Source organism: Sphaeramia orbicularis, chromosome 21 (assembly GCF_902148855.1).
Source record: "Sphaeramia orbicularis chromosome 21, fSphaOr1.1, whole genome shotgun sequence".
Taxonomy (NCBI): Eukaryota; Metazoa; Chordata; class Actinopteri; order Kurtiformes; family Apogonidae; genus Sphaeramia; species Sphaeramia orbicularis.
In genome coordinates, this window is record NC_043977.1 from 38,891,435 (window position 1) to 38,903,932 (window position 12,498).

General features: G+C 40.1%; 1 protein-coding gene across 1 annotated transcript in view; it reads left to right on the forward strand.

Annotated features, from left to right (window-relative positions):
• Nucleotides 1-1,231: 1,231 nt before the first annotated feature.
• The window catches only part of gli2a (GLI family zinc finger 2a), a 149,343-nt gene continuing 138,076 nt past the window's right edge, over nt 1,232-12,498 (forward strand). Inside the window, exon 1 of the mRNA XM_030125569.1 lies at nt 1,232-1,712. The gene's annotated coding sequence lies outside the window, so the exon portion shown is untranslated. The remainder of the gene's footprint in view (nt 1,713-12,498) is intronic.

Genomic DNA, 12,498 nt, shown 5'->3' on the forward strand with positions numbered 1-12,498 from the left:
ATAGGTTATTATGATAGTATTTTACTGCTCTGATCATTTTTAGATTGAAATGACCTAAGATGATTTTAACATCCTTGATTGTTAATATCTTCAATGTCATTTTTGCATTTCACAAATTCATCCCAGGGGCCAGATTGAACCCTTTGGCGGGCCGGATTTGGCCCCCAGGCCACATGTTTGACACCTGTGTTATAGAAGATGATGGTGTTTCCACATTCACTACAGAGCCTCTGAATGGGTCATATCTGACGACCATGAAAAGATGACAAACTGCATTTTACACCAATTATTTACATGTATTGATAGGATTAGTGGATTGACGGTTTTAGATGTAGTAGATGGTTTGTGTCACCGGTGTCTTTATGGGTTGAACTACATTTCATAGGGAAAGCTGCACCACAAAACTAAAACCTAAGTAAGATTTTACACACACAAGACCCTCCTCAGGTTTTAAAATGTATAATAAATGTGTAAAGAACATTTATTTTTAATGGAAAATAGAAAAGGAATGTCTGATCTCCTTTTTTTCCCTTGATTTCTTTGTCTTTAAAGTAACCATTACTTCCAATCACCATTTAAATTCACACGCACGGACAGGGTTATGTCAGGTGAAATGAATCACATAATAAATGCTGTTTGTCCTCAACATTTCACTGCCCACTGCAGAGCTACCCCCGCTGCACAGCAGAATAAAAGGGTTCAGCTAAGATGAAAAGACCTGGATGGTAATAAACAAAGCATGCATTATGAAGACTGGCTGCGTCTACTGTTTACTGAAATCAGAGAGCTACCTATGGATTTAACTGTTGGGTTTGGCTGAATTGGTTGGAAAATGTTTGTTCAAGATCAGAGAATGCTTTAATTATCCATCCACCTACCTAAAAAAAACTCTCTTCTACTGGGAAAAGAAAGATTCAAGTTAAGAGGCAGCTTTAAGAGATCTTTTCCCCAAGTCCAAGACACTTTTACTCATTTCTGGAGGCAACTTTACGCACTCTAATAACTTAAACAACGGTAAACCCGTGCAAAATCCAACAATAAATGAAACTTTATCTAACTTTTTCCCCCCGTCTACAACTGCTGGATTGAGTTAGCCCGGCCCATCTGGTGCAGCAAATGGCCCAACTCACCAGGGAGCGAGGGGAGAGAGAGAGGAGGAGATGGGGAGGAGGGGGAGGAGGAGGAGGGGGAGGAGGAGGAGAGAAGGGGGGGTCGGATTGAAAACAGATCAGCAGCCCGAAGATCCCAACACCGCCGCATGTTTCTGCAACAATTACCGAGTAAAGCACAGCCGTTTTTAGTCGCAAACTTACGGAAAAACCGCATCATGTTAGTTTATTGAAAAATCGCGTAAAGTACGCACAGAAGAGCGCACGTCTTGGAGAAGATGGATTGTACGAAAAAGTTAGACGCGACTTCTACTCCGCTCTGAATCACTCTCCGGGATACAGGGACTGGTAATGCCGGGTAAACTGTTCCCAAACTTTTCCTAACTCGGTTCATGGAGTTTCGCGTCAAGTCCGGAGAGGCTTGTTTTCGCGTTTTGCGTTCAATGCTGGTGCCAGTTCACTCCTAATTTACGGGAAAACGACTCCAGGCAAAAGTTTTCCTCGGACACAGACACACACACATACACACACATACACACAAGAAAAAAAAAAGACTTGAGTGGAAGATCTTCGGGTTGGGATCGGAACCAGACGCCAGTGAAGGTAAGGAAAGTTTGTGATGATGCTGACAGCAGCGCGTTTTGGAGAAGTCGCTTTAGTTTCGTCTTTACGTCCCTCTACGCACGGCTTTTCAGCTTCCAAGTCACACTTTAGAGGCTGTTAGAAGTGTTGTGCTGGTGGGTTTCTCCTCTTGCGTGTCAACGGCAGATGAGGCTTAGGGCAGCTTCACATCTCATTTGCACTTTGAACTTATCTGACATAGGAATCCAAAAAATTTTTCTCCTGCAACTTGATCCATATGGGAAGAGATGTGATCGGAAAGCTCGGCGCCAATCCCTCTACACACAGCTTTTAATAGTTCAACACAAACTATTGGAAGGTCTGCAAATAGTGGATCTTAAACGGATTGTTTTATTTCCAGGTGAGATGAGAAGCCAAACAAACATCCTGCGCGTTTAACTCCAAATATTCCATTTACGCACGCATTCATTGCTTTTCTTCACTGTTTCCAGTTTGTTGTGACGCGGTGACAAACTATTACAAACAAATGCACAGTCTGCTTAATCTGCACACACTTTTCTGACTTTTTTTTTTTTTTTTTTATCTCTTGATGCTACAAAGCAAAGAAACAAACATGAGGCTCAAAGTGGCAGGAATGCAGTAGCAGCATGGACACATTACAGCCCCTGACAAGGCTGTGGGAGATGTGTACTTATTGTTGAAAGATTCAAAGTTTACTGTTTGCTCTTCAGGCTGAGCAGTCAACAAACACTTGACGCCTTTGTGGGGCCCTTAAGCAGCTATATTTGCTGTTGGCTTTTACCCCTATCTAACAGGCGCTGCTAATGATCTCCAAACTCATGTGTGGACTTATGAGCCCCACTTATTTGTAAGTTGTTTTGGCCTAAATACTTAAAAACAAAGTGTTTGGGGTTTTTTTTTTTTTTTTTTTTTTTTTTTTAAACACCCCCCCTCCATTTGATTTACATTCTAAGTTTCCTCTTTGGATGTTTTTTTCTTTTCTGATGTGAAGCAGATTTAGTAAAGTTGTGCAAATGTCTTACAATGAAGACTTTAAATGTGAATTAAGGTAAATAAAAATGCATAAAAGATATTCAGAGTATCTGTGATGTTCTTAAAAAAAATAGAGTATGTCCATGCTGCATGTGTGTTTTCCGCTTCACATGATGACAACCCCAGTCAGGGCCGAGGGGGATTTGCATGAGAAAAAACAGAAAAAGTTTTAGTGCATTTGGCCATTGTGAGGAATGAAGAGTTCCAACAGTTAGGGCCTACGGAGAGTGAAAGGAGTAAAGAATGGATGAGCCTATTCAGCTCATTCAGCTTCAGTTTGGGGGCTCCGCTCTGCAGCGTTCAGAGACCCATAGTGGCCATGTCACTTTCATCTCCACAGCCCAGCCCCTGTGTGCTGTTATGTGCTGCTGTAGCCCCCGTTTTCATGCATCGCCTCTGTGCTCAGGCCCCACTTTATTGATCTGGCTCCCCCCCCCTTCTTCTTCTTCTTCTTCTTCTTCTTCTTTTCTGGAAGTCCGCAGAAAATTTAATGAACCAAATACTGGAAAAGCAGTGACTGGGTTGTGTTTGTGTGTGTGTTAGAGGGGTATAGGCCAAGGAGGAGGAGGTGGAGAAGGTGGAAGAGGAGGGAGTAAAAAGAAGAAGGGGGGTGGTGGTGGTGGTGGTGGTGGTGGTGGGGGTTACAGCTTTTTTTTTGAAAGCAAATACCGATGAAGTCTAGCGTACAGGGACAGAGAGGAGGGTTGGAGGAGAGGGTGAAGAGGGTGAAGTCTGAGTGACTCTGAGGAGGGGGAGGAGCACCCCCCCTCTCCTCCATCCTCCCCCAATCCTCCCCCTCCTCAACCAAAACCACCCACTCCTGCTGAGTAAACTCGAAAGTTGGGGAAAAAAAAAAAAAAGAATGCCTTCAACCCCAACCCATCCTGCCCCGGCCCTTATTTCAATGAGCTAAGACACTGTACTGTACCAATGAAGCCATTCAGCCCCCTGTCACTGCGGGGTAACAGCCATAAGAAAAAGCAGCTTGCGTGGGGATGTGGTAGGGTACTTTAGGTGGTGAGGCCCCATGAGAGTGTTCGCGCTGGAATTTAGTGGCTGTCGATGCAGGTTAGCTGCTGTCTTTTCCTACAAGAGTGGTGTAAAACCTCTGACCTGCCGCTGACCGCCGCAGCACAAAGTCGTCTTCTCACACTTCTGATACATAAACATTTAGTTTAACTGTAAAGCCCTGTCATCGGTGTGCTCTTCAGTGTGTTTTAAGAGGTGTTTGGTAATAAACTGGCACGTTTAGGTTTCAGGTTTTCCCTACATCCATTTCACTGAGCTGTTTTCCTACATTTCCCATAGTGCTTTAATGTTAAATAAACTGAAAAACCCATGTAAAGAACAAATGTATGCATCGTATCTCGTGGATGCAGTGCATTTTGATTTTAGGAGTAATAAAAGTCTACTTACAATATTCCACATTGCATTTGTGCAGATGTGCTTATTTTGCTTTTGAGAGGAGTGTTATTTTGTGGAGTCCTGTGGAAAATAAGCTTATAGTAGGTTTTGTTTATAGTTTCTCAGGAAATACACACTTACATGGAAATCTAGTCTAATTTAATCTCTATTTGTGCCTTATTTTATTTATTTAGCATTTTTGCTAGAAACATTTCACAAAATAATGATGCTAATTTGTAATACTGACATGTCTATGGACTAATTAATTAATAACGTAAACATTCGTAGTCCATGAAATGATTATAGTGCCAGGTGTTCAAATTACCATAAGCATAGAAAAGCATAATTTTAGTTTGTTTTATTTATTTCTGTGCTCAAGTAAATAAGGGTCTAAGATAATGACTGTGATTTGAGTCTTATTTGAGGGTCCCGGTGTCTGGAGTCCCACAGAGGAGGAGTTTGATGTTGATTGAAAGTTACTCATGTGCAGGAATGAATTGATGAGACTTTAATGGCCATTTAGGGAGCTGTAAAAGGCAGCTACGTGTTGAACGATGCCACCGCGGTCTTCCACATTCAGCCTGCACTTCAGCGGGGAAGGAAAAGTGGAAGAGCGAGAGGGAGATGGCTGTTTACATTCATCTGTAGAGCACTTCACTGAATCCCGTTTCCTTTGCTTTTGACTTGGGGACGGCACAGGACAATCCCCGCTTGTTTTAACACCCGTTGTTTTGCTCCCCTCGAGGCGTCCTGTTCATTCTCCCTCAAGTGCGTGAGGTTAAATAGACTCACATCATATCCGGCATGGGAAGGATGGGGTTTGGGAGTGGGGGGTCACCACATATCGCCCCCTCCTGCTCCCCCTCCTCCTTTTTACACTAGAGCACTGATGAGTGGGCACTCGAACCCTTGCACAGAATCCTGAGGTCACGCTGGATTTGTACTGCTGCTGGTAGTAGAAAGCACTCGGAACGCATGGCTGCAAAAAACACACACTGGCTGAAAAACTGAACAGAGGTTGATGTGTGTTTAACAAGCCTTTTTAAGGGGTGAACAGCCCAAAAAGCCTGGAAGGACCATTATGGACTGATTGACCTCATCAGTCATCAGAGGAGCAATGCATGATTTAGCAGCAATGGTTAGCTAACTAGCTTTTATGCACTTTCAGTGGTGACATGTATTGAATGCAAAACATTCTAAAAGGCAGAATATCTCATTAGCCAGTCACTCCTAGTTAAGTTACATTTATGCAACGTGATATCATGAACTGCGTACAGATAACATGGCACTTTTAATTAGCGCGTCAAATACCATGCGATCAGAAATTAGGGTTAGCGGTTACGGCACAGGTGTCAAACATGCGGCCCGTGGGCCAAAACCAGCCCTCCAAAGGTTCCAGTCTGGCCAGCGGCATGATTTTATGGAGTGCAAAAATTACACTAAAGATATTAACAGTCAAGGATGTTGAACTGATTTTAGCCCAATGTGATCTAAAGTAAAATAATAGTCTAAAAACCCTTACAATAAAATGTGAAAAACCTGAAAATTAAGCACAATTTTAATAATATTCTGTCTGTTACTAAATGTTTTGTGGATTTGTAGATCAGATTTGTAAGTTGTGTTAATAAGTTGACACATAATATTGTCGACATTCTTATTTTAGTTACACATTCCAAACTTCAAGATTTCAACAATATTATGTTTGTGTAACATTGTGTGTAATACACATGTATAAGTGATAAGTTGAGGCATAATATTGCTAAAATTTTGCTTATTTTTCTTAAGAAAGTAAAATTTTCTGTAGTTAATCACATCTTTTTTGTGAAAAGATAGTTTGTAAATGTAAATATTTTCATAATTTAATACTTTTTATTGTACTAAAATGAAGTGAAAAACTTGGAGTTGTCATTATTTATAGGTTTTTATGGTATTACTTTAATGGCTTGGCCTGCTTGAGATTGAATTGGGCTGAATGTGGCCACTGAACTAAAATGAGTTTGACACCCCTAGGTTACAGATATGTAAACCAGAGATCTTGGCATTCACTGACGCACAATCAAATGGCGTTGAATAACACGCGAAAGGATGAAAATGCGTACATATAGCATGTCAAATGCCATAAGAACTGGCCTGACATAAAATGCAATTTCATTAGATTAGCCAAATGTGGACACAAAATTCTGCAGGTAGCCTTAATAAAATAACACATGACTGTTGCTTTTTGGTTTTGACAATACCAATGTTAGTGTTTCATGGAACAATTTGGTTAAAATTAGGAAAAGACTAAAGTAAAAATTAAATGCTGACCTTCATTTGGAAACATGGTACAAACACTGGTCTTTTACAGCCACCTCTGTCTTACATGTAGGTTTGTCCCTATGAGACAATGCTGAACCACAATTGCACTTATTTGTAGGTCACATTTGTAAACTTTGGTTATTTAAACCCTTTTGAAGTCGACCAGTATGTTCTTGTGAGGTCAGGCTGGTTAAAACGGTTTCAATGGACTCCTACTGGCGGTCAACTTACCAGATACTGTACATTTACTAGAGATGGGCATGACATTAGTTTCAGTGCTGGTGGTTGTTTTTCCTTCTCAGCACATGCATGTGGATTTATACTGTACTGTTATTAAGGTCTCCTTTACAAGTAGTCCCTAGCAGCTCCAGAAGTACTCCCTGGGGTACACGTACCTGTGGTTGGGAATCATTGTTCTAAGTCAGGTAACAAGCCCCCTCTTTGCTTTGCTTCGTGAGCTGGAATTCAGGAACTATAGCACAAGAAGGAGCAAAGCCAGCTCAATCATCTCCAAAAGGGAGGAAAACTTAAACAGATTCAGTCTTGTATACAGTGTAGTCTGCATGATGCATGATGTGTCATCACCGGCACAGTGCAGAGATGGACCCCCGTGTTTTGGCCGGACTCTTCACACACTCCTTAAATCACATACTGACTCATCGGAAACCCAGTTTCCCAAAAGCGTTTTAGCCGTAACATCATCAGTGTCTATGGTCTTACAAAGGAACAATGGTGATGGTAGCTCAGAGGTCGTCTGTGGAAACCCAGCCCAGGTCACAGAAGGTCAGTTCATTTGGAGAAGGGGGATGGTGAAGCTGATTTCATTATCTCAACACAAGATAAACTCTCTGGACAATGAAAGTGTCAGGTTCTTTTTTTATCCCAACACCCTGAATCTCTTTATTTGCCCTACATTTCACAGCGCATTCTTTCTTGAAGTGATAGATAACATGCTCCTTTTTGTTTTAAGGTACAGAGAAATTTCAATCCTCTAATCTCTAAAGCTGTATTGCAACTATAAAAAGAAGCAAAGCATTTCCCTATTGCTGGCTTGTTTGTTTCCCTTTTGCATATAATAGCTCATCAGCAGTGAAACCACGATGAATTCTTTTGTGTGAAGAATTAACACACAAACAAGATGTGAGGAACATAATGATTATTTGTTCAACAACCACCTGAGTACTGAAATAACACATTAATTAACAAATGTGTCAGTTGGTATGATGGTTTATTATCATGAAGCAAACTTTTACTTCTTTCCTCTTTTACTCTCACTTTGAATACCAGTTGTTTTATTGGTGGGAGTCCTCTAACATCCCTGAATGGGACTTTTCCATAGTCTGGACATCCAAGTTGCAATACTCATGAAATGTGGAAAAGTAAAGTAAAACATAAGAACTCATCGCATGTAATGACAATGGTAAAACATACTAAACAATAAAGCTTTGTTCTCTTTAAGTCAGTGTAAACATCATAATGAGTTAAAAAACTTAGCGTCAATACATGTACCTAGTTTGAACTGACTTGTCATTATTTGAAGCGTCTTTAAGTATGTGCCTCTTTTACTGTTTGATGTTAATGAATTTACAATCACAGAAGAAATTATTAGACCATCAAAAGTTATCAAAAACAGTCTTTATGCAATCAAGTACTAACTCCTGTGTGTATCATGTGACTAAAACTGACAGAAAAGAAAACATGGAATGTCTAAAAGTACTGTTTTTGTCAGTACAATGCCATAGATATTGATGTAAAAACTGAAGTGATTTTGGTTATCAAGAAAAAACATGGAAAATCCCTAGATATCAGCTCTGAAATTAAACTCTTATGAGCTACTTTTGTTGTTATTATGTATGTTATTTTGTAGTTTCGTTGTTATTTTTGTTGTTTTGTCCAAACAAATGTACCTTTAGTTGTACAAGGCATTAAAATGAATAAGAAACTGAAGAAAACAAGGGGTGGTCTAATACATTTTTCTGCAACTGTATGTGGATTATAAACTGTAAGGTTTTGTTCAAACTACAGGCAAATCACATTCGATTCTGGATTCTTGTCAGTGTTTCCATCACTCTGAGTTTGACGTCGTTGTGTTTCATGTTTTTAATGACAGAAAAGACACTGATTTGAGCAGGCAGAGCATCCAGATTGAGACACATCTGTAGAAATCTGTTTTGAATGTCATGTCAAACGTCTTCCAACTGTGGTTTGGATCTGATTTACGAAAATCGCATTTCATGTGACCTGACTTTCTAAAATCTGGATATGTCAAAATGGATTTGGGCTGGAAATCTGAACGAGGTTTTCGTGATAAAGATGCGTGCCTGAAAGGACGGGGGATCACCATCTCCCTTCACCTCACTGTATCGTTGCCACTTCCTCATCAAACATCCAGCAGTGACTGTGAGCCACTGAGATAGACTGACACAGTTGCAGACAATGGCGTATTGTCTGCGATGTTTGCCGCAGGCCCTAATCTGATGCAGAGGCAGGGATTGGGGTCTATGCAGAGGCCACTGACAACAAAATGCAGCCAGCATAGAAGAGAAGGAAGGAGGAGGGAGAGGGGTCTGTTTGTGCTTCTAAGTCTGGGGTTTGTGTTTGAAGGGGAGAGGGCAAGAAGTTTGTAAGTTATGATTTACACTGGGCCCTCACATAGCTACAAAGTCGATGCGGCCTCAAGGGCAGGGTGGTTAGGCTGCTTTTCTTACGTTTCCATATGATGTGAGATATTAGATTCCAAATCATGCTGACTCAGTGCCAGGCCACAGTCGCCTCTCAGATACAAGCCGGAGACAAGAAAGCGAGAGAAAGAGAGTCAGAGTTGAGCGTGGATATAAAGACATGTGGTTGTCTTTAGCAATGTTCCCCTCCTCCCTCCACAACATGTCTGTTGCTGCCATCATCTCCTCTCTCTTCCCCCTGTGGCTCTGGGCCAGAATGAGGTTTGCTTGTGTTTTGTAATCAGCTCATTAGAGAGGGAAAGTGGGATGACAAGCACGCTGGTTATGTGCGAGACCATCTTTGTTTCACATGCAAGAATCTGTCATGTCAGGCTGCTCACAGCGTGAACTCAGCGGCGTCAACAGGTGGTCATAGTGTAGCAGAGCGTAGCGGGAAGAAGTTGGTGAAGACAGAAGAGAAACAGTGGTGGAAGAAGAATTACGATCCTTTACTTATGTAAAAACGCTAATACTACACTGTAAGTACAAGTTCAGCATTCGATACCTCTAGTAAAGTAAGAGTATAATCAGAAAAATGTGCTTACAGTTTGAAATGTTTTTTTTTTTTTCTTTTTTACATTTTTGCCTTTAGTAGAGACAGAAAAGGTATTGTAAGAAAGGAGATGACATGCATCAAAGGACCTGGGAATCAAACCCAGGTTGGTGCGATAAGGCCTTGGGTCATGTGGTGTGTACTCAACCAGGTAGGACACTGGCACACCCCCATGAATGTGACTTTGGTATTGAAGTTTGAGCTTATTAGGACTACTTTATATACTGTGGTTAACTTAAACCGCAGTAATGCATCATATTGTATTTGTTTAGCTTATTATTATTATTTTTTAATCTTTTTATTAGAACACAGTTTCAGTATACATATCCTCTCAGTACTGGAATAAGCATGTCTAGTTTTCCAAAAACCAACTGACAACAAACAAAAACTTTAGCAACAACCACACTGATCCACATTCACTTAATTAGAAGTGTTACAGCTATTCTAATCTGTTATGTTGTTCAGCCTATTCTTCAAGGGCTCAGATAAACAGGCCTGTTTGCAGCTTTGTCACAGTGCATTTTCCAGTGAATCCACAAGTTTTTTGTTCTTTTTAAAGCAGGGGTGTCAAACTCATTTTAATTCAGGGGCCACACTCAGTCTAATATGATCTAAAGTGGGCCAGACCAGTAAAATAATATGAAAAATAGGTTAAGAACTTATAAATAATGTCAACACCAAAGTTTTCTCTATGTTTTTAAGCGAAAAAAGTAAAATTCCATGATGAAAATGTTTACATCTACGAACTGTACTTGAACATAACATGAACAAATATGAACAACCTGAAAATTCTTAAGAAAAATGAGTGTAATTTTAACAATATTACACCTCAGTTTATCATTTATACATGTGCATCACAACGTACAGATCACAGTGGATTTACAAATACACAAAATATTTGGTAACAGGCAGAATATTGGTAAAATTCTACATACTTCTCTTAAGACATTTTATATTATTCATATTTGTTCAGGTTAATCACATTTTTTGTAAAAGGAAAGTCTGTAAATATAAACATTTTTGTGTAATTTTACTTTTTTTACACTAAAACAAAGACAAAAATTAGCATTTTTCATTATTTACAGGTTGTTATGATTGTATTTTACTGGTCGGACCCACTTCAGATTGAATGATTTTCACATCCTTGGTTGTTAATATCTTCATTATAATATTTGTATTTCACAAATTCATCCCAGGGGCCGGATTGGACCCTTTGGCGGGCCAGTTTTGGCCCCCAGGCCGCATGTTTGACACCTGTGGGTTAAAGTGTCTTCATTGTAAGAAAGCAGTGAACTTTAAACTTTCCCCCTGCCAGTTTATCACAAACATTCAATACATTATTATATACTTAGTTCCACTCCATGATTTACAAATTAATGGCTAATGGTAAAATTTTTTGATCAGAAGGTTCAGCGCACAAACACAGGCTTAGTGTTAAGGAAGAGGCCCATTTTCAACTCTAGCTGCTTATCCACATAAATCCACCATCAGTTCTCACCTAAAGATCTCACCTGGCGACATACTTCAACAGCTGCTGCTGACGTTTCCAGCCAACACAAACACACACGTCCACCGTCATCCCCCGAACTACAAAGGGGAACCTCTCCTGTCACCAAAGGCCTGAGATCTGACATGGAAATGGAAGCAGCTGTCATGAAAAGGCCAGCAAAGCACAACCACAGAGGCAGACTGTCAGCTATCACAAGCACTTCTACTGGAGTGGTAAATTCACCGCAACAATGTGGAAGTTGCGCCGCAGTGAAACCTGAGTGTAGCAAATGCCAACTTTGATTTGGCTAAATCATTACTCGCTGGCTTGTAGACAGATCCACTGTGGTTCTGCACGGGAACTCCCAGAGACAGACCCGCAAAGCCAGCATTGCTCGAGTAGTTGTTGAGGTTATTGACAGCTGAAGCAGTAGAGAGTGAGTGCTAACAACACATTTAGCGCGAATGACCCGGGCCAAATGCTTCGAAGAGGAAGCCGACTCGGCTCAGCGGTGCGCAATATGGCACTGTGACAGCTGTGTCGTTTAAACAGACACATTACCTTACATTACAGAGTGACAGGGTCGCTTTATGGCTTAGTCAGCTGTGATTAGTCAGCAGTAAAATATCACCGTTTGCAACTCAAGACTATTTTCATCTTAACTCATTTTCAGTGTTTCAAAACTGGTACGCAAGTTTATAAGTAAAATACCTCCAGAATAAAAGTAGTGAAACCAAATTTGAGTTACTAATGAAGACAAATGAAGCCACATCTGCTGGTTGGATGTAGTTTCAAAGATGCAATATCTGTCAAAATGTGAAATTCGGAGTATTAATCAGAGAATGGGTTTTACTTAAAATAAATATTTGTCTCATTTGACTCTACTAGATCTATTTCAAAACACTTTCTGGACATTACAATACATTCACTTTACAGGTTCTGTCTAGTGGAAGATTTATAAATCTATTCTAAACATGTAAATAAACCAATATATATGTGTAACAACACTTTATCATATACACTGAAAACATCAGCACTTTTGTCATTAGTTTTCCAATTCATTTTTGAAAGCATGTAAAGTTTAGCACATTTAATTTCTAAGGAGGATTATTCATTTATTTTGGTAATCAACAGTTTTTATTGGTTTTAATTTCCAGTTTGCAAGAATAAACAAACAAATTCAACATTACACAATAAAACATGTACACTACACCGACATTACACACAGAACACCCCCCCCCCTTCCCACCCTTATTCCCCTTAAGGAAGATTATTTAAAAAAAAAAAAAA